This window comes from Sturnira hondurensis, unplaced genomic scaffold, assembly GCF_014824575.4.
Source record: "Sturnira hondurensis isolate 20B ecotype Veracruz unplaced genomic scaffold, ASM1482457v3 Scaffold0006413, whole genome shotgun sequence".
Classification (NCBI taxonomy): Eukaryota; Metazoa; Chordata; class Mammalia; order Chiroptera; family Phyllostomidae; genus Sturnira; species Sturnira hondurensis.
The window spans coordinates 30,365,700-30,388,186 of NW_028079044.1; the positions used below are offsets into that span (position 1 = coordinate 30,365,700).

General features: G+C 38.2%; 1 protein-coding gene across 3 annotated transcripts in view; it reads left to right on the top strand.

The window, feature by feature from the left end:
* ZFPM2 (zinc finger protein, FOG family member 2) overlaps positions 1 to 22,487 on the top strand; it is a 443,439-nt gene that overhangs the window by 262,600 nt on the left and 158,352 nt on the right. The window contains exon 1 of one of the 3 annotated variants that reach the window (XM_037048375.1): positions 18,881 to 18,887. The exons of the other annotated variants lie outside the window; for them this stretch is intronic. The gene's annotated coding sequence lies outside the window, so the exon portion shown is untranslated. Of the gene's footprint in view, positions 1 to 18,880; positions 18,888 to 22,487 lie in introns of those variants that run through there. 3 annotated transcript variants of the gene reach the window in all.

Genomic DNA, 22,487 nt, shown 5'->3' on the forward strand with positions numbered 1-22,487 from the left:
TACTGCTTTGAAATATTATTCTCCTAGCAAATGTTAACAGTTGCTAATGTCACTCAAAAATAGTTGAGGAAAATATGTTTATAAAACAGGCAGCTTCTACTGTCAGATCATTTCCTGAGTGAAAAGAAAATACAGTAGTATTCTGCTGTTTATTGAATGGGAATCCTGTAATGTTGTCAAGGACGTCATCTAACTGATGCCTGAAATAAGCAGGAAATTGTGTGCCCTCTGTTTTAATGTCTGTTTCCTCATGATGAGGCAACCCCCGCACTCAGCCCTCCGGATGGGACCTCCACCTATCCTGGTCTTCTCAGAGAGGATAACCAGAGCATAACTACTTTGGAGCAATGTGATTATGAATTTCTTGAGGGGGAAAAGGGAGAGATAAGTACAGGGAAGTCCGCTAATGTGGTGCATGGCTAGTTCCAGGTAGCCAAAGGGTTAATCAGATTTTCATTTTAGATAGTCTCCTTAGTAACAATCAGAGAGCCCAGGCTGTATCTTTTCCATTTGTAGGGAATGTTTAGATTTACAGAGTAGCTTAGCTTATTATATACCTGCCTTGATTGCTGGATAAGGCTTGTGATTAAAAACAGAATAAGATCCATTTTATAATATTGTAAAGAAGAGCAAACCATTAAAAAACGATGTTACTGCTGGTCTCGGGTGCTGGGAAATTACTGATGTTGGAACTTTCTAGTGGCAACAAGGGTCCCTGAAAAGTTAAAATGATGAAGGTCAGCACCTTTCACTTAAACTTTTAGTGAAAATGAGTGTGTATTCCCCATTTTTAAGAGGGAAGCTGAATCCAACAAATAACAGCTGGTGAACTATGCTCGCTACAAAAAATTGGACATCAACTTCATTTTTATGCCAACTTGCACCAAGCTCTCCAAGATACATTTGTTTATATCATGGATTAAGTGTTATGTGGCCCTTAAGTCAGCACTGGGAAAAATCATGTTTGAAAGGTGCTTATTTTCAGACTGTCTGAAGGAGTGAACAAGTAACACTAAGTTGTTGTGGTCCTCAATTATCTATTGGCCGAATAGCAGGAAAATAAACTTGACACACTGCTCTGCACACGGCTTCAGACCTCACCTGGAGAGACATATTTCCTAAGGGCACAGAAAAGCATCCAGTCTGTTTGCTAGGACCAGGTCTCTCTGGAGCAGCTGCTGCCAATTAGTGACAAGTGATTATCTAGTGAGGCCAGGATACAGGTAGAGCTACCAGCATTCAGTACCTTCAGGAATTTCTGAAACAGGAGTACAATTCTTAGGAGCAGAGTTCATTCCATTTTCATGGTAGTAACTTGGTAACCACTGAGCCTACTCAAAACACCTCTAAAGTCAGTATGTTGTGCCTGGGTAGCCACTGAATTTTTACATTATTTACAGAGCTTCTGACTTTTGCTTCTTATATTAACTCAAAGATGCCCCAAATCCCACCTTTGCCATTCTACAAGTATCAAATATTTAGCTGAGAGAGCCACTGGGGAGATCTGAAACCAAAATTAACAAACAAATAAAAATGTGGAAGGTTTAAAGACGGCGTCTGCTCAAACTTGAGGAAAGGGGAAAAAGTTTTTAAAAACAGGAACAGCTCTATAATTACAGGGCTCTCAGGGGCATCACAGTCCTTCAGATCTTAATATGATTTAATTCTGTCCAATTGCTTTCCTTCTGAGAGCTGTTCCCCTGAATTAATGGAAGTGTTTGTTTCATGATAAAAGAGAGCAGAATGGTCATTTGGGGTGTGGAGTAATAGGTGAGATAGGACAGCTATACCTCAAATGGAGACCTGCTGAATGGGAGTTTGTGCAGCTCGACAACCACGAGGATTATGGGATAATGATTTTGGAATTTGGGAGACAGGAACAGAAAAGGGAGAGGCAGCAGAAGAAGACAAATCGTAATAAAATTTTTCCTGTGGCCAGAGAAAGATAAGGAAATATCCTGCCTCCCTTTCTGTCCCTCTAAAAAATGATCCTTAGCCCTGCACACAGGAATTTATACCTAATATGTAGCTTAGATTAAGGGCTAAATAACCTTCTTGTAATCTAACCTTGAAACTTGACTGTTTGCAGTATTGGGTCCATGCCAGTTCTTTACTCAATGTGAGTGAGATAAAGATTTTTGTTGTTGTTGGAAGAAAAAAAGAGTTCAATAGATTCGAGATTTTCCAGGGATTTACAGACTGTCCCTTGAAAAAATACCAAGAAGTTAAAATTGTCTATTTGCTGTATTTCAAACATAAGTTTTGACTACCAAAGACATAATTTGCCATGATGCAAAGTAAACGTGTATTTGTTTTCATGTTTTGTTAGGATCATATTGTGTTAGGATCAAAACAAATACATGAAATTAAAAAAAATGCCCATAAATATTGAAGACCCCAAGGGGACTGAAGCCTCTTGTTTGAGAAACACTGGTGAAGGTAAAAAATGTATTTTGAATTTCAAGTGGTACATTTTCTGATGAACTTTTAGAGTCCACTTACACCTAGGACTCCCTGTGTTTAATCATTTCACACTAATTTTTTTCTGGCTTGATTAAAGAATGTCTTCAGCACCGTTAATTAACATTTCCAACATAATAAAATCATTCCAACCAATACTAAAAAATAAAACAAGATCGTTGACAGAAAACAAGTTATAAATACACTTGGTTGGCGTTTGGAAGGAATTTTCAAATGTGTACTAATGTGTCAAGGCTTGGTTCTTCATTAGAAAGTCTGTGAACCTTTCTGTCTCCTGTGGTCTCTCTGTGCAGGGTTACTACATATGTAAATAGCTGTGTAGCTAACATTTTAGCATGTGAACCCAGGACATAGTCAGCGAGACATGTTCCAAAAATCCCAAATAGAGAAAATAATTTTCATTGTCCTGGGGAATAATAGAAGGTCTAAAAAGGACCCTTTTCTTAGCCTTCTTTTAAGTTCCTGGGTGAAACTTGTATTATCACCCACTTATTTGTCAGATTTGCTTTTCATTGCCACCTCAAAATCCCTTCTTCAGTATCCCAGTCGTTTTTGCAGTTATTTCTCTTCTACTAATTCTCTAACCGAGCCAGTGATTGCCTTAGGAATTTTATACCTACCCATTCCCCACTTGTTTCTGAAACCTTTTCCTTTCTACCATACCAAGTTTAATGTCTTACAGGCATTTTCAAAATAACTGCTCTTCTGTGGTCTTTACCACACTCAGGATTGCCATCATCCATAGTAGGTCATCAGTACAGTTTTGTTGACTGGTTGGTTTGACCAAGTAGGGTTAAAGTGCTTTCAGTAGACAAAACCATTTATGCACTAAGAATTAATGTGCAGACCAGAGAGGTAATAGTGTAATTGGAGATTTTCGATTGGTTGTTTAGTTATGAACACAGCAAATGATGGCTTAGCTCAGTAATGAGGCTGGAGTGCTACACAGTTTTCTGTATGAGTAAAGTAAACCATGATGGAGACGGAGAGAAGGGGTGGCAGTGGAAGGAGACAGAAGGGGAAGGGTGGGGGCCCAGAAAATAACACTGGAGAAGGTGACTATAGACAGTGTAAGTTATTATTATCAGAGGGAGTGTCAAAATGTTACAGATAAAAGCTGATGAATTTTAATTAAGGATACAAGAAACTTGCCTAGGTGACCATCAGTAAATGAGTGAATCAAAAAACTGGTACATTTAGACAATGGAATACTATGCAGCAGAAAGAAAGAAGGAACTCCTTCCTTTTATGACAGCATGGATGGAACTGAAGACTATTATGCTAAGTGAAATAAGCCAGGTGGTGAAAGACAAATACCATATGATCTCACCTATAAGAGGAATCTAATGAACAAAATAAACTAAGAAATAAAATAGAACCACAAGCATGGAAACGTGGAACAGACTGAAAGTGACCAGATGGGAGAAAGAGGGGGATAATGAAGGGGAACAGGGATATCCAATCTTTTGGCATCTCTGCACTGCACTGGAAGAAGTTGTCATGGGCCACACATTAAATACATTACAACAAATAATCACAAAAACATCTTGTAATGTTTAAGTAGATTTGTGATTTTGTGTTGTGCTGCATTCATAGCCATCCTGGGCTGCATGTGGCCTGCGAGGCTACAGGTTGGACACCCCTGGCAGACAAAGAACATGTATGAATGACCCATGGACATGGACAACAGTGTGGGAATTGACTGTGGGGGCAGGGGAGGTGGGATGCGTGGTGGAGGGCAAAGAGGGAAAGGGTTGGGACAACTATAATAGAATACCAATAAAAGTGATATTATAAAAAAGAAAAAAATTAAATGAAGAAAATAATAAGCATGATGCTAAGAAAAATGAAAAAAGACTTTGAAAAAGCCTGTTCAATAGTTTCTCCAAATTTTGGTAGGAAGGAGGGGCAAGAAAATAAAAGAAGTTCCCAGGTAGCTTTTGACACCGTTGTGTGTTGTTGAAGAAGAAGCAGCCCTCTCCAGAGCATCCCTAGTGTTAGATCCTATGTGCGGACCATGGCCCCATGGGCCCATCAGCTTTCATGTTTACTGATTCCATTGTTAAGCTTTGGTTATTCAGTTTAAGGCTCTAGTAAGAGGAACACAGTCCAGAGCAGAGCAGTAAAAATAGTACCATGAGAAAAGAATATCAAGTCACTTTGTCCGAAATGTAGGCTTACACGTGACATAACTGCCTTTCAGGGTTGAAGAGATATCACTCTTCAACTGGAGTTCTATCTCCATTTTGGAAAACTGAAAGGAATTATCACACTGGGCATATTCAAGTTAAGCCTACTTGTGGTTAGATTTTTGGAATAAAGTTATTTGAAAAACAAATTCCCCACTTGCCAGTAATGATCTCCAAAATATCTTTTAGTTCTATACCTGTTTTTTTTAAATTAGACAATCACGTATTGTATTTTTGTAAACAATGCCAGGGACATGCATAATTTCATTAGACTATATAAGAAGTCTAAGATGTTACCTTACTATTATTTTTGTCTCTCAAACTGGCTACTTTAAATGTGAACATTCTTGTGTGTTTGCTTCATATGTTTTGAAATACTCTATTGCATTTCTTTGATTGAACTTAGTCATGTGGAATTTCCTAAAAGGGACTTTTAAAGCAATGCTGGTTTCATTAGTGATTTCCTCAAGTTTGCAGATTTCAGTGTGAGAAAGGTTCAGTATGAGTCACCTCTCCATGAAAATCGTAGTCATACCTTGTCTTCTGTAACAGTAATACCTACAATCACTGAGAAATTCTGATGCCTTTCCTTTGTTTACCAATTTTAAGATCATCATGCATACTCTAATGCATAATTATAATTATGCATTCATGATGTTACTTGTGCTGGCTTAACTCAGAAATAGTGCGAAGCAGGTAATCTCCAAGCTACAGGCTGCTTCCGTCACTTAGATTCCGATCAGAGCTGTTTGTTGAGTCTTATTGGAACGTGTACCCTATCTGATGGAGCCCCACTGCCGAATCCTTCACTTTTATCACTCATCTCACACCCTGCCCTCTCTCCTTCCCCCCCCAGATCTTTGCTTTTAGGACAGGAAAACTACAAGATAATTTGCTTTTGTTGCATATGTTTAGTCTAGTCAGAGTAATCAAGCGAGGGGGGTTAAATCATCCATTTTATTTGTAATCCACATTTAGAATCATATATGTTACAAATGAAGACATCGTATTATTTCCCATGCTTAAGATTTTATTATCATCTGGCTGTATCATTGCATTTACTTTAGTGTAGTTTAAACTGGTCTAGTGCAAAGCTGCCAAACTTTCTTCCACATGTTGCAGAATAGTGTAATTTTTGGCCAAAATGGAAGTTGGTCTAGGTATCTTATATGTGTATGCTTATCAGCAATTGCAAAGTATTGACTGAGTGACTATGATAGAGAAGATGCTTTCTGGAACACTGTGAAGGATAGTAACAAATATTTAATAACATTAAAAAAACTCAGCATCTTGATGATTAGAAACTAGAACTTGGATCAGTCTTTAATAGCACAGCATGAAAATATATGTTCAGGCTATTGCCTTATCTAGGGGGGCACAGTCGCAAAAGGGATAGGACACAGAGCAGTAAATTAAGGCATCCTGTTCTGCATACGTCAAGAGAAAGAGCAAACTTCATTTAGCTTTTCCTTCCTGCAAAGGTGATTTAGGTAAAATCCACTCTAGTGTGAATTATAGACATTGTTTTATGATTCTCAAATGTAACAGAGAAGAGCCCCATCGAAGAGTACAAATGGAAGTATATGTATTTGTTGAAAGACTTTGTTCCTAGCTGGCGGAGCATCACTGTGTCATTTCTTTAATATAGTTATAGTTTATTTAAATTTCTAAATATTAAGGGACACCATGAAACTGTTTTTAACACCAAGAAAGTGGAGCACAGATTTTAAAAGACTGAGTGACACAAGACAAGTCTGTTTTAAGAGTTTCTTCTATTTAGACTACTTCATGTCCTAGCACCAGAAGGCGCCCCACAAGTCCTGGAATTCCGGTCTTTTATAAATGAAGAAAATGGCCAAGGAAGTGTTGTGTTTTGAATAAGGTAATCCAACCATTTAGTGACAAAGTTTGAACCAAACCTAAGTGTAGCGAATTTTCAGGTTATTAAAAAATATATATATATGCAAGTAACATACTAGCATGAAATAGGAACTATTGAATACTAGGGAAAGGGCCATGCTTTTTGTAATCATGGGGGATAGTGCTTTGTGTTTGCTTTTGTTTGGTTGTAACTGACAAATGAGACATCTTTAAGAGTTTAAAGAAATAGTTAGGGTTATGGTATTTAAATTTAAGGCTTTGTTCCAGCACATAGTGAAGAAAACTTTTCATATTCCTACAGTATTTGGACTAGCTCAGGATTTCCAGTTTAGAGCCCAAGGTAGGGAATGGCATAATTAGAAACTCAATGTCCAGGGTCTTTTTAAACTAGTTCCCAGATGCCCTACAAACAAATATTTAGATCTTGTACTGAAATCTATAGGTAAAAACTTTGGAGTAATTTAGACAGAATAAATTATTTTATAACCAGTAAGTAGAACTCTTCAACATGCTAGGTAAGATTTTATTCAACCAACATTACATTGCCATTATAATTATTTCATTGTTCTGGTAGTGGTAAGGTTGTCTCCCTAGTGGCCAATCTGTTGATAAAAAGTAAGAAGATTGCTGAAAATAATAAAATCTGTAACATATTTATGGTCTGCTATATTGATCCTTCTGTTGATCTCTGGATAGAATAAATTAAAGAGGCACAAGACTTTTCACAGCTACTTAACTATTTCTTAAATCCCCCCCCCCATTTCCCCAAATCAATATGCATAATAATTATCAAAGTACAGTTAGTATTCGTCATGTATTGGTCTGAGTGATTTATAAGTATTAATTAATTGCATTTTTGCAATAANCGAAGATTGCTGAAAATAATAAAATCTCTAACATATTTATGGTCTGCTATATTGATCCTTCTGTTGATCTCTGGATAGAATAAATTAAAGAGGCACAAGACTTTTCACAGCTACTTAACTATTTCTTCAATCCCCCCCCCCATTTCCCCAAATCAATATGCATAATAATTATCAAAGTACAGTTAGTATTCGTCATGTATTGGTCTGAGTGATTTATAAGTATTAATTAATTGCATTTTTGCAATAACCCCAGGAGGTATTATTATCCCCATTTTATGGATAACAGAACTGATTCACCGAAAACTGGAGTTAGGAACCACTTGACCAAGCTCACACCATAGGTGAAGAGCAAAGGCTGGACTTAAATTTAAGCAACCTGAGTCTAGAGTCCATGGTTTTGCCCCTGTAGGAGTTGCTTCTCTCTTAAGTTCGTAGTACATGAACTGAGGTTTCTCCTTCTCTTCCTCATCATACTCATTACATTGGGGAAAAATATTGTGAGTGTGCCATAAATAATATTTGAGTCAAAATAACTACCTTTTTAGTCACCAAATAGTCACAGGGTTGTAAAGTATGTACAACGTAGGAGACATAGCCAATAATAGTATATGATGGTGCCAAGCGGGTTCTTGAAATGTCAGGGGGAACCACTTTGCAAACTATATGATGGTCTAACCACTATGCTGTACATCTGAAATGAATATAAAATAAAATTGAATGCAAACTATAATTTAAAAGTATATTTTTCAAATACTGCCTTTTTTTTTGCCTCTGCAGTAGTTTTACCCAGTGCTTTTACTGAAGCTTTGTTTTCACTTCTCAGTTTGACCTTGACCTTCTGCTGGCAGGTGCAGCTTCTTGATCCAGTCTACCTGTAAGCATCTCAATTTAAACTGAGGAACGTGCTAACTAAACTTAGACTGAGATATTTCTTCAGTGGAGATCCTCCATCATGAGCCAAGACTATATATTGCAGTTTAGCTTCATTAAGTGGGCGTATCCAGGGGCTCTGAAGAGTGGAATTGACCAGTCAGGCATGGAGGCCTGGATAGAAAGCCAGAAGTCCTCTGATGCAAGGCTCTACTCTATCTGCTGACCAGCTGGACACCAAGAGAATGCAATTTTTCATTTGTTCTTGTGCAATCAATGCTGAATTGAGTGAAACTTAGCCTAAAGGCATCGTGGATCTCATTATGAATTTTGCTTATGACTGGAAACACTTATATAGGCTACTTTTTATCTGTGGTAAGCTATAATTATTTCTACAGGTATAAAAATGCCTACAGTCATAAAAATAAAAATATTAAAAAGTATTGCCTGTTTTTTCAATATTTTTATGTTACTAACTGGACTATGCTCTTATGCCTACTAGATGTTTGACATTGATATTTGGAAACTCAGCTAGATTTTTAAGAGCTTAAGTTGTGCAGCTGTGAGAAATAATTCACTGAAAGCTATCAATTTCACAGTTCAAAAAACTCCGAAGATTATTAATGAGGCACCATGCAATTAGCTACACAACGTGCAGCTAAGAATCACGCCTAATGTAAAGCAGTGACTGCTAACCATTGACTCGCAGAAGATCATTGCAGCTAGTTTCGTGGACATGAAGGCTTGATGTATAACACCCTTCCTAAGGAGACTCAGTGCTTTAACACCGTGGGGAGAGTTTCGTTCTAGCAGCGTGAATGTGCACAAGTTGTTTAACATTTTAGAGTCTCCATTTTCACTTACGCAAAGTGGGCATGACAACATATTTTTCATAGAATTGTGAACATTCATTTTACAAGGGATGAAGCACCTACAGTTTTAGCACCTAGTCGGTGCTTAACAAAATGTTCTAAATTATATATTAGGAAAATGGTGTATTTTTCGGCCCAGCCAAAATTCTTCTTTTTTTCTGTGAATATAGAGACACATTTTTTAGGAGTGTTAAAAACATAGTTCAGACACTTGCAAAGAATAACATACTTGGTACTGCTTTAAGCTCATCCTAGACATTAACTCATTTAACCCTCAATTTTGTGGCATAAGTACTTTTTTGTATGTATAATTACACTTGTCCCCATTTCCCCCCATTACTCTCCTCCGCCCTCCCCACCCTTCCCACCACGTCCAATCCCCCCCTGCTGTCTTTGTCCATGGGCCCTTTATACATGATCCTTGATGGGGGATCCTTGATGGCCCTCCCCCTTCTTTGCCCTGTTATTTCCCTCCCCTCTGGTTACTGTCAACTTATTCTTTATTTCCATGTCTCTGGTTATATTTTGCTTGCTAGTTTGTTTATTGCCCTTCTTTCAGAAATAAAGAAACTGAGACACAGTGATTAAGTAACTTGTCCCAAGTCATGCTGCCACTAACTGAGTGGTGGAGATATGACTTGAACTCAGTCAAAGGGTGGTTGAAAGCACATTAAGTGAGGCAAAGAATATGCTCCCAGAATAGTATACACATAACTCATCTTGGCTACATTCCCCACAGTACTTCAATTTTTGAAATAGGTGTTCAATCTTTGTATAATATACTTTATGTAGCTGAAAGAATAAGTAAACCGGTGGATAGTAAACCGATGTTTGATAGCAGTAAAAGTGAATGGCTTCCCAAAATGTGTACATGAAAGATTTTACGATTAGGCTTTAGATATAATTATTAAGATATAAGTTATATTTTATGGACTTTCGATCCAGTTGGAGAAAGCCTCAATATTTTTAATTTTAAAATTAAAGTGTAATCCTACATTGCCACAAAGATCTCCTAAGAAGAGGCTCTTAGGCACTTCTTATCTATTGCTATGCTTTCATTTAGCTGTGGACCATCAAGTAGACTTTGTGATTTTCAAATGTATCAGACATGTACTTCAATATGAGATTCATATTAGATTAATATTAATATTGGTTTGCATAATCTTTATGTCATGTAGATGCTTTTCTTATCAATACATGGTGAGCATCTAGGGGAAATGCATCATCTTTCACTTTCTGTTCTTAGAGTTTTCCACATAACAGGTATTTAATGAATACTTACTGAGTGAATAATCTCTAGTAAAGTATAAATTGAATGTTTTAAAAGCAGAAAAAAACCTAAGTAAATTTTTTAAATTATAAATGATATAGAGAAACCCCAAAATAATGTTGATTAGTTATTGCTAATTGGAACGATTTTATACAGGAGGCTACATTATTTATGTACCAGAAATCACATCTGGACAATGCAAAGCAACTTGTCTGAAGCTTTAAATAGTATCCACATGGCACTAAGTGTAGAATTGAATTCATGGTCTTTGTGCCCAACCATGAAGTTTTGATAGATATGTTAGTGTGTCATGTTAACATTATTTAAATATCCTTTCCAACATACCCGTGGATGCTTTATTCATATTTTTACTCCTTTTTTAAATAAAATGGTTTGAGAAATTTTTCTAGGGGCAGCATTCATAAAGGTTTATCTCATTTTGTTTTGATTTCATACCATATTTTTTAGTTGCCCCAGGCCCTTACATATGCTGAACGAAGGTCCCTGCCCTGCACGGGGAGTGTGTAGAGGTGACTCCATTTCAGTGGTTGGTGCCCTCTTCTCATTGTTCCCCCCTGAAAGGTGAGGCAGTGTGCCTCTGGCAGGGAAGGCCAGCCCCCGTGAGCTGGACCCCTGACGTTTATTCCCTGAAAGTGTGGAATTAGTATCGTCCTTCTGCATCTGGTGATTTGGGGGGAAATATTGAAACCAGCCCTCACGGTCAGAGTCTCACTTTGAATGCTTCATTTAAGTGTCTGCAATATCCTTGTTCTTAAATGGCTCACAGATTAATGAGCTTTGTTTGACTACCTGTGGCACCTTCACACCTCTCCTGACTGGTGTGCCGACCTGTTAACTTTTTGCTCCCCACTCTCAACAACTTGTCTCATAAAAATCTGCTTTCCCCAAACGTGCTGTACAGTACCTACTATCTAGCTTCACAATTCCATCTTTTTTTTTCCACTTTGAGGGGGGATACTTTCCTCTCTCCTAGTCTTCCGGTTTTTCCCTAGACTTTTTCCAGCAATTTCAAATGTCATTAGCAGGCATATCTTAAGTTCAAACTATAGATGAGTTCTTAATAATTTGTGGTACCTAAAAGTACAAATCACGAAAACAACATAATTAAAAGAGACTAAACTTTTATACTTGATTTCTGAACTTACTATATTATTAATACCAGGATTGCCTTTTGGAGGGGTGCAGCTGACGTTAAGATTGGAATGGTGATGATAAGGAGACAGTCTCAAAGGCGGATGAAGGAGTCATCACAAACTGCAGTGACTGATTCATGAGGGACAGGCACATCGCGGTATCTGAGGATGACCCTGCACAGCACTGAGCTTTCACTTTCTTCCCCAGTATGCCTGTGGGGTAAATCTCAAAAAGAGACTGCTGAATAGAATTGAGCACTATTTTTTATGTGTAAAAAGGCCATTGTGAGTTGAGTGTGTGTGTATATATATACATATGTGTAATGTATATATATATATACACATTATATATATTATTATATATATACACATATATATTACACATATATATATGTATAATATATATATACATATATATATATATTACACATTCTGTAATTCCTCATACTAACATTTGTATTCTTACCACACCATTCCCTTTGGTTTTAAAATACAAAAGTAAAGTACATTAGAATGGCTTTATTTACTGTTTCACCAATAAAAATAGTAGCATGTCCTTAAGTAGGCATAAACTCGGTGTGCTGAGTTGTCCTATGCAGTGTATCTTCTCTGCACTCCAGATTTGAGTTTAGGCTTGATGAAAATTCTATAGTAGAAAGGCTTATAATGATATCGTGGTTGTGCTGTAAGGACGTATGAGATCATCTTACAGAGAAAGAAGATGAGACCTTGAGAGGTTAAGTGGTTGGCCCCCAGTCACACAGCTGGGACCACGGCTGGCTTTTAGGGTCCCTGAACCCTGCCCTCTGTGGCAGCCTTATGTAAGGGGGAGGGGAGTTTGCTTCTCCCTTCCCAAGGTTTTAGCACTGACACTCTTTTGCACATTGCACTGTGTGCAAGCCCAGATATTCTGCCAGGAGCAAAACAACACTCCTTAAACACTCTGTGACTTTCAGAGCTGTATAAAATAAAAGGTTGAACTTGATGGTTGCCAGCTTGGAGGGAGTAGTTCCTCTTTGGCGCCAAATGTATGTGGAGAACAGATGAGACTGTGGGAGTGAAGTTGGCAAAGGGGAAAGAGAAATGAGTCTATTCTTTTTTTTTACAAAAATGAAAGTATAATAAATATCTGGATAAGTTCGATGTTTATTATTCAGTTTGAGATTCTTCCCATTTGGAAGTGAAATATCTGTGTCTTTAGAGTGAATACTCTTGAATCATAATTTTATTTTATTTTTCTGAAGATCACGAAGTGATTCGTTTTCTTTGGAAGTAGAGGGATTATTTTAATGACTTGTGTATATCGAACTATTTGTGTTCCCTTTCCTGAAAGATCATCATTTCTTATACTGAAATTCCTATATTTAAGCAGTGACGCATGTTGAGATAATGTGTTTCAACGATTTTGAGACCTAAAAGCAAATATACCTCAGAATTAATGATTGTTTATTTTTTTGCTTCATAGAGATAAAACTGTCTTTGACATAAGGAGTATGGATAGAGTAGCCAAGAATTCTGTCATTTCATTTCACACTCATTTTGTTTTTGAAAAGTCCCTGATCAAAAACAAATCAGTCCCTGATTTGTTTTTCTTTGCTCCTGATCGTGTGTGAGATCCCACACAGCACAATGAACCCGAAGACATTTGTGAGCAGACGCTCTCGGGAATTTCTCTTCGGTGCTGCCCTTAAAGGGAATTTTGGAGAACTGTGTTCGGGAGATACACCATCTAATGAAACCTTCCTGGATGTCCATTCATAAATCCATTGCAGTCCTAATGGTATAGGGTGGTGGTTCTTGTTATATCACAGTTCTGATGTCTTTGTGATTTAGAACTTTCACCCATATTCTGATTGAAAAGTATTCTTACATTTATTTGAGCTTGAATTTGAAAATGTGTGACTAGCACATCGTTTTTTTCAAGCAGTACAAATTTGATAATCTTTTATTAAGTTGAGTTTTATTGCTTTTTAAGCAATAATTGTAGATGAAATACCAATATGTGTTTGGGCGTTCTTGAAGTGACCTGTTTAAATTTGTTTGTAATTCTTTCTCCCCACCTCAGCCCTCAAAAACCATGCTTTTACACACGATAGATAAAAGGAAGACTGAGGCTCTCACTCAAGGGACATCCCTTTATATTCTCTTTTAAAGTGGAAGCATATGATTTTAACGGAAGCAGATGACTTACCCGGTCATGTCTGAATGATGTCTGATATTAATTAGTCATGGAAAATGTTTCAGTGTTATTGCTAAGTGCCTGTTTTTGTATCATTACCCAAATCATGATGACCCTACCAGTCCACATGGAGAAGAGTGTTTATGTTTATGTAAAGTAATGCAGTATTTTCTGAAAGAAAAAAAATACCAACCTCAGTAGCATCAAGCTCAAACATTTACGTGGTGTCCTGTATAATTTTTTAAAGGATATTTACTAAAAGATGCAGTTTTATGAGGTGGAAAGCATCATGCTAAAAGTTTTATAGTTCCGTTCATGTCAGTAATATGAAGACTACATACCGTGCCCATAATTATGAAAAATAAAATTATGCAGAGCCTTGTGTTATTACTTGATATTTGTTTCAACTCCAGATAGTCAAAGGTTTTAAGTCGTTTGCCCAGTTAGGATAGGCTGTTGGTGAAGGGAATTTTTATTTATTTATTTATTTATTTTAAATGTATTTAATTATTTTTCAAGTACAGTTTTCTGTCTATTACTCCCATCCCATCCCACTCCTGTGCTCCCCCCTCCCTCCCATTTCCACCCTTCTCAGTTGTTGTCCATCTATCCTTTATATATATTCCTCTAAATCCCTCCCCTATTTCCCCTGAAATTCCCTCCCCTCTCCCCTCTGGTCACTGTCCCCCTGTTCTCTATTTCAGTGTCTTTGGTTGTATTTTGCTTGCTTGCTTGTTTTGTTGTTTAGCTTCCTGTTAAAGGTGAGATCATATGGTATTTAATTTTTAAATACAGGTTCACCATCACTAGAGACTGCACGCAGTTAAAGGGAGAAGGATCACATTTTCACAACTGTCGGACTGAGTTTGAATTTAATTCCCATGTGGAGAACTCCGTGGATGCATTAACTGAAACTTTCTCTGTATAAAATTTCCCCCGTGGTCCTACATGTTGGGGTCACACACACTACCATTTTTGTATATAGAGGTGAATAATGCACCTGGGGGAGATGGGCAATTTTTCTGGTTGTAAGTATAAAAGTCTAATGTCTACAGTAATTTGGAAAAATGTGTGTGCCTACTCTCAAATATGTCGTTAGAGTTGAGAGAAGAGAAACAGCCCTGACTTGTTAAACAGCTGTGAATTGTGTCCAACAGGTCTCAGTGCTGTGCACCTGCGACTTCGTTCTGGAAACAGTACACCAAGAGCATCTTCCTCCCACCCAGTCACATCTCACAATGTTGGTCTGAGATTGTCTAATGAGATTCTGTTGTATTTCCTGAACTCAAGGCAGTGGAGGCCAGTTTTTCCATTAAATGACACATCTCGTTTTTTTAAAAGGCTGTAGTGTCAGGCTCTTCTCATGGGTCAGATTCTCCTAAGACTTCTAGCTCTTCCTAAGCCTCATTTTGGAAATCTTCAACAAATATTTCCAGCAAAGTTTCAAACCCCTAAGACCGCATTATGTCACCCGCTTCTTGGGTTAGAATTATCCTCTGTTCTTTACCTTTGGGCTGTCTACTTTTATCTCCATTAACCTTTCGGCTCGAGTATAAACATTTATGGAAGGCTACCTCCTTTGTCGGTCCAGTAACTCCAAAGGTTAGTGAGAAGTGGATGCCAGTCTGACCTCTTTTATCCGCATTAGATGATTCTAATTATTCCTAAGAAATGACACTTTTGACCCATTTTGTCCTTGTCAAGTTTGTCTAGTTGTAGACTGTCTAAGCATGCAACTCTGGGTCCAGAGAGTGGCCAGGAGTGCAGATGTTTTAAACTTACAATGTGGCGCCTCAAAAGTACACACTATTTCTTTTTCTTTGTAAAACATTCCAGCTTCACTGAAATTCAGGGCTCCTTTTCTGTACCTTGAATTGACTTATTACTGAAAAAGATTGCTAGATGTAGATACAGTACAAACTTGAACCTGCAAAGACCCATGGGCTATTTCAATACAAACAAAAACTGATGAAAACCTTTGTATAAGTGAGGATAAGCCAAGAAACATTAATATCACAAGTTTTTTGCATAAGAAGAGTTTCTTTCTCATGCTCCATCATTACTATGGTGACCAGGGCTTCCTCCTTACAGGCTGACAAGATCAAATCAGTGATGGTAAGGTATCACAGTGGTCCATTAGTTCTTACAGCTTCAGTGCAGAAATGACAGGAGTCAGTCCTTACTCACTTTCATTGGTCAAATGAAGTCATGTGATCACACCTAACTTTAAAGGAGAACCTGGAAAGTAGAGAGTTGTAAATAAATATCAACAGCACTAATGACTACCACCATGTTTAAATTGTATAATGATTTTTCCCTGGCCAGATTGCTTAGTTATAGTGTTGTCCCGATACACCAAAGTTGCAAGTTCAATTTCCAGTCCGGGCACATACAAGAAGCAACCAATGAATGAACAACTAAGTGGAAAAACAAATCAACATTTCTCTCTCTGTCTCTCTCCACCTCTCCTCCCATCCTCTTTCTCTAAAAATAGTGATACAATTTTTTAAATTGGATAGTGGTTTTTGTCTTGACTTCTATGCTAATTACTACAAACATTACCAGTGCCTGAGAAGTAATAGGGATTCAATACATGCTTTTTGTACATTTTTATTTGTTTGTATATATAAGTCTTCAACAAAAGTTTGACATGCATCTGTGATATACTGTATACTGTGCTGGCTGCTTTATATGACCAGCTTTGAGATAGAAATTATTTTCCCCATTTCTCAGATGTGAACTCTGAAGTTCAAAACCTATATCATCTGACTCCAAGAACAGTATGTTCTTTATGCTGTACCTCAACTATCAGGTCAATGGTGAGTCCCAAAATGTTTTAAATTCCTAATGATAGAAGAAAGAATTATTAGTCATCACTGCGCCGTTTCTTGTCCTTTAAGGCAAGAACATTAAACATATCTAATGATTTTAGAATGACAGGGTAGATTTGGTGTTATTCCAGCTAAAGGAAGGTTGTTTTATACTTTTGAGCACATTCAATGAAGAAGTTGTCCTTAAAAAAAAAACCTCTAAGTTGGTAATTCTGAATGCCTTTTGTGTTAGTTTTCTGTTGTGGTCAAAACACATTTAAGCCACTGAGCGGCTTAAAACCAGGTGAAAGTACACATTAAAGTTCTGTAGGTCAGAGCTCTCCTATGAGTCTCTCTAGACTTAGATCCGTTTGTCAGGGTGCATTCTTTTCTGGAGGTTTGGGGGGGGTCATTTTCTGCTCATTCAGTTTATTGGCAGCATTGAGTTTCTGTAGTTCGTGGAGCTGAAATCTCTATTTATTTTTTTAATTCTCTATTTCTTCGCTCCCTGTAACCCAGGGTCTCACCCACTTTCTAGACCAGTCCGTTCCTTAGTTGGAGTCCTCAGCGTGCCGCCTGCAAACGCAGCAAAGGCAGGTGGAATCCTTTTCCTGTTGAATGTCTTTGCTCCACTGTTGCCTTTCTCTTCTATTAATACATAAGGACTGATGTGTTCAGGTTGGGTCTCTCCAGGTAATCCAGGGTGACCTCACCATCGCATGTTCATAAATCTACATCATATCTTTCACATCCCTTTTTCCAGGCAAGGTTTCAGGGGACATATTCACAGGTTTCAGGGGACTAGGGCATAGGCATCTTTGGGGACCAGTTTTCTGCCTACCACACCTTTTATGTTTGCTCTCTTTTCCCATCATGTGCTGCCTGTATTCTCAGTAGGGTAGTGGATAAAGATCTTGGCCTCACTTTCTTCATTTGTGAAATTAGGACAATTAAAATCATTGAACGTAAAGTTACTTCCACTCTCAGCCCTTGAATGAATCCTTATGATAGAGAGAGGCATGGGAAAGGGAGCCTAATGATCAATGTGGATATTATTATTTTCTATTCATGGATTTCACTGAAGTGTAGATTTCATATAATCCTGACGAACTCTTTCCTTCTCACACTTGGTAATCTTCTTTGAAGGCTGTCAATCTCTACGAAAGTTGACTTCTTCAGAAAGAAATTGACTTACCTCCTCAAAACTGTAATAACTGGTCCCTTGAGATTTTTTTTTTATCTACTTACTTATTTTACAGCTTGGCTATAGCTTTCAGGAAATCTTTGGTACATTTTTTGCTTTTGCTTTACTGATTTGGATTAAAAGAAATTGTTTTCGCTTCAATTTAGTTTCTTAGTAAGTTATATATTCTACCTATACCCAGACATAAGAAATGCTTGCAGTGTTTAAAAGGAGTTGTGCCTAACTTATCATTAACGCAAGATATTACTAATGATTTTTATTTATGCCACAAAATTAACTGCTTTTTTAAACATCTTTTGTTTAAAGATTTTTTGTTTATTTATCCTTAGAGGGGAAGGGAAGGAGAGAGGGAGAGAAATATCAATGTATGGTTGCCTCTGCCAGGGACCCACAATGTATTGTGTGTCCCCTGCCAGGAACGGGCCTGCAACCCAGGTATGTGCCCTGACTGGGAATTGAACTGCGATCCTCTGGTTTGAAGGCCAGTGCTCAATCCACTGAGCTGCACCAGCCAGGGCTAAAATTAATTGCTTTAAATCTTAACTTTTTCACATACAAAGTGGAGAAAATGTTTATGCCTACCTCCTGGATTTGAAAAATCAGAAAAGATTCCGGGGAAATACTCAATATGCAATATTTAGCATGTACTCAAATATAAACAGCTAATGTTATGTTAATAGTAGTAATAATAGGGGGGAGTAAAAAAACTCATGCCAGTTTGCTCAGGACTTTCCAGTTTTAGCAATGAAATTCTAACATTTTTGGAAATCCTTTAATCCCAGGAAAACCTGAGAGTCGGTCACCCTAGGATTAGTAGTTTGAAACAGAGCTAAATATAAATTAATATCAGGTGAATAATTACCTAAAAGAAATTTGAGTTGCAATTTCTTTTTTTTTTAAGGTTTTATTTATTTTTTAGACAGAGGGGAAGGGAAGGAGAGAAACATCAATGTGTGGTTGCCTGTCACATGCCCCCTACTTGGGACCTGGCCAGCAACCCAGGCGTGTGCCCTGACTGGAAATCAAACCAGAGGCTCTTTGGTTCTCAGACCAGTACTCAATCTACTGAGCCACATCAGCCAGGGCTCTTTTTTCCTCTAATTCCTTAAAGGTTTTATTATTTTCTTTTTTAAATTATATTTTGTTGATTATGCTATTTCAGTTGTCCTGAATTTTCCCTCTTTGCCTGCAGCCACCCAGCATTCCCCACTGCCTCAGGCAATCCCCCTCCTGTTGTTTATGTTCATAGGCCTTGTGTATAATTTCTTCCGCTACTTTATTTCCTATGCTGTACTTTACATCCCCATGGATGCAATGTAACTACATGTTTGTACTTCTTAATCCCCACACCTCATCACCCGTTCTTCCATATCTGCTCCTGACAACCATCAAAACACTCTCCATATCCGTGATTCTGCCTCTGTTCTTCTTGCTTCCTTAGTTTGATTTTTAGACCCAATTGTTGATAGATATGTGTATTGTCATTTTATTCAGATTTTGATTGTCTTTTTATTAAATAAGCCCCACTAATGTTTCATACAACAATAGAGTAGTGATCATGAATTCCTTTAGGTCTTTTTGTTTGTTTGTTTGTTTGCCTGGGAAGCTCTTTATCTGCCCTTTGATTCTAAATGATAGTTTTGCTGGGTAGAGCAATCTTGGTTGCAGATCCCTGTTTTTCGAGACTTTGAATATTTCTTGCCAATCCCTTTTAGCTTGCAAAGTTTCTTCTGAGAAATCAGCTGACAGTCTTATGGGAACTCCCTTGTAGGTAACTTAACTGCTTTTCTCTCTCTGCTTTTAAGATTCTCTCTTTGTCTTTAACCTTTGGCATTTTAATTATGATGTGTCTTGAAATAGGCCTTTTTGTATCCATTTTTTGTGGGACTCTGTGCTTCCTGGACTTGTATGTCTAATTCCTTCACCAAATTAGGGAATTTTTCTTTTATTATTCTTTCAAACAGATGTCTAATTTCTTGCTCTTTCTCTTCTCCTTCTGGCACCCCTATAATGCAAATGTTGACCTTCTTGAAGTTGTCCCAGAGGCTGCTTATACTATCTTCCTTTTTTTGCATTATTGTTCCAATCAGTTGTTTTTTGCTTCCTTATGTTCCAAATCATTACTTTGATTTTTGGCTGTATCCACTCTACTGTTGTTTCACTGTAAATTATTTATTTCAGTTAGTGTATCCTTCGTTTCTGAATGGATTTTTCTATGCTATTGAGGTCCTCAATAAGTTCCTTGAGCATTCGTGTAACCAGTGTTTTAAACTCTATACCTTATAGATGGCTTATCGCCATTATATTTAGCTCATTTTCTGGAGTTTTGATCTGTTCTTTCATTTTGGCCATGTTTCTTTATTTCTTCATTTTGGCAGCTTCCCTGTGTTTGTTTCTATGTATTAGGTAGAACTTCTTTGACTCTGTATCTTGGTAGTGTGGCCTAATGTAGTAGGTGTCTTAATAGGATCCAGTGGTACAGCCTTCCTATCACCCAAGCTGGGTACTCGAGGTTCACCCTTTGTGTGGGCTGAGTACACCCTCCTCTTGTAGTTGAGCCTTGATAGCAGCTGGTAGGTCAATGGGAGGGATTTACCCAGGACAGTCAGCTGTAAGGACTGACTGTGACCGTTGACCACCACCCTCTGCCCTCTGTGGAGGATCAGCTGTGCAGGGGCATGGTGGGTGGTGGTACTCTGATGTGGTCTGTAGTTGCTGGGTGTTTCCTGGGTGGTGCAGGGCAAGGTCAGCCCCCACCTGTGTTTCGCCCTGGGCCATCCTGTCTGAGCTATAAAGCAGTCTGAAATGGCTACTAATTGTGCTGGGCTTGGAGATTCCCAGGTGACGCCAAGCTGTGAATCTAGGCTGGCCGCTGCTAATGCCATGCCTGGGGCTCACTGAAGTCAGCTGCTGCTTGTTTGGGAAGATTTAGGAAGTTGTAAAGCATAAGCTAAGACCGACCATTCATATGGAAAAGTAGCTTGAGTGGGATATAAGTTTGGTGGGGCAGAGTCTCAGGGGGATCTCCAGGGCAGGGCAAACAATATTAGGCAGGTTGATGGAGTCTCAGGTATGGTACTAGCTTGCTCGATCTGTGGGAGGTGGATTCAGAAAAGGGACACTGGCCTCTTCTTGCCTTGATGCCAGCCACTTCAGTTCCCTCCTATATGCTCTTGGTGCCTTTCAAGCTGCTATCCCTGTGCTGAAGCTCAGAGGGAGTGAGTCTGTGTAGGTGAGTCCATATGTGGCTTTTTTAAGAGGAACTGCTTGGGGATTTAGGAGTTTTTTCCACCAACTCAATCCTCACTGTTTTTTTCAGTCAGAAGTTTTTTTCTGATGGTACTAAATGATGGTTGTTCTACATTTTGTTGTAATTTTCATGGGGTTGCAGAAGGAAGTGAGTTATGTCTCCCTATGCCACCATCTTGACTGGAATGGAATGGTCAATGGTCACAGTCAGTCCTTACAGCTGACTGTCCTGGGTAAATCCCTCCCATTGACCTACCAGCTGCTATCAAGGCTCAACTACAAGAGGAGGGTGTACTCAGCCCACACAAAGGGTGAACCTCGAGTACCCAGCTTGGGTGATAGGAAGGCTGTACCACTGGATCCTATAAGACACCTAATTTCTTTGTCCGAAAATATGTATGAAATAATAGAACACGTATCCCTCCTGTTTAAGCCATCTTTACTGACTTTACTCTGCTTAGCAATTTCAGTACAAAAGGTTCTGCTTGGTAGGAAGAGGTCCTTCAAGATCTGTGTAATAACCTGCCCTTCGTCTTATCAATAATGATAATAATAATATTGATGTTGATGATGACAGCCAATGCCTTTTTAGTGCTTTCTGTATATCAAGAACAGCTCTGAAGATTTTTTGAGAACCTAAAATAAAGAGTCCCAGAACTACTCACCGTTTTCTGTACACATGACTCTCATATTCAGACTATGGCCATGATATTACCACCAGTTGTAAATTCTTCCTGTATATCCATAAAGGTCCTGCCTGGAAGTCACCTCCTCTACAAAAGCCTCCAAAAATCCACAGGACAGGAGTGTCTCTCTTGCCCTTCACTGACCCTCAATTTACTCATGATGTTGCACTCCCTACTGTGCTACTTTTTCCATTATAGCAAACTTTTTTAAACATGTCTGTTTCCTTCACACACACAAAGATGCCTGTTCATACTTCTAGCACCAAGCATTAGATTGGGTTGATTGGTCGTTTATGGAATGAATGGAAGATCAATTGATTTACTTTATACTAAAAGATTCCCTAAAGAATTTAAGCAGTCAATATCTGTTTTTCCCAAAATCTATTGAAAATTTAAATGCTGATTTACTGTGTAGAAATCCATGTGGCATTATGAACTGTGGAGTATGAAGATTAAATAATTTAAAACACCGATCCTTCCCATGAAATAAAAGAACACAGTAGAAAAGGTGCCAGGTGCCTATTGTTGAAATCTGTTCTTTAAAATCAGAAGCGGATATTGCAAATAAGAAATCCATGCTACACAGGTGTATAAATGGTGGGCTCTGTCCTGTTACTTGCTCTGCTTCCTGCTCAGAGAGCTGCTGACCCTGATCCATGGACTTAACTGTTTCCCTGGCAGTAAAGGGCTGAAATGTGCATAATTGAGATCTCCTATTTAATTAGATATGGGTCATTCTCATTTAAGATAGAAAAGCTTGCTTGTTCTCAAATTCT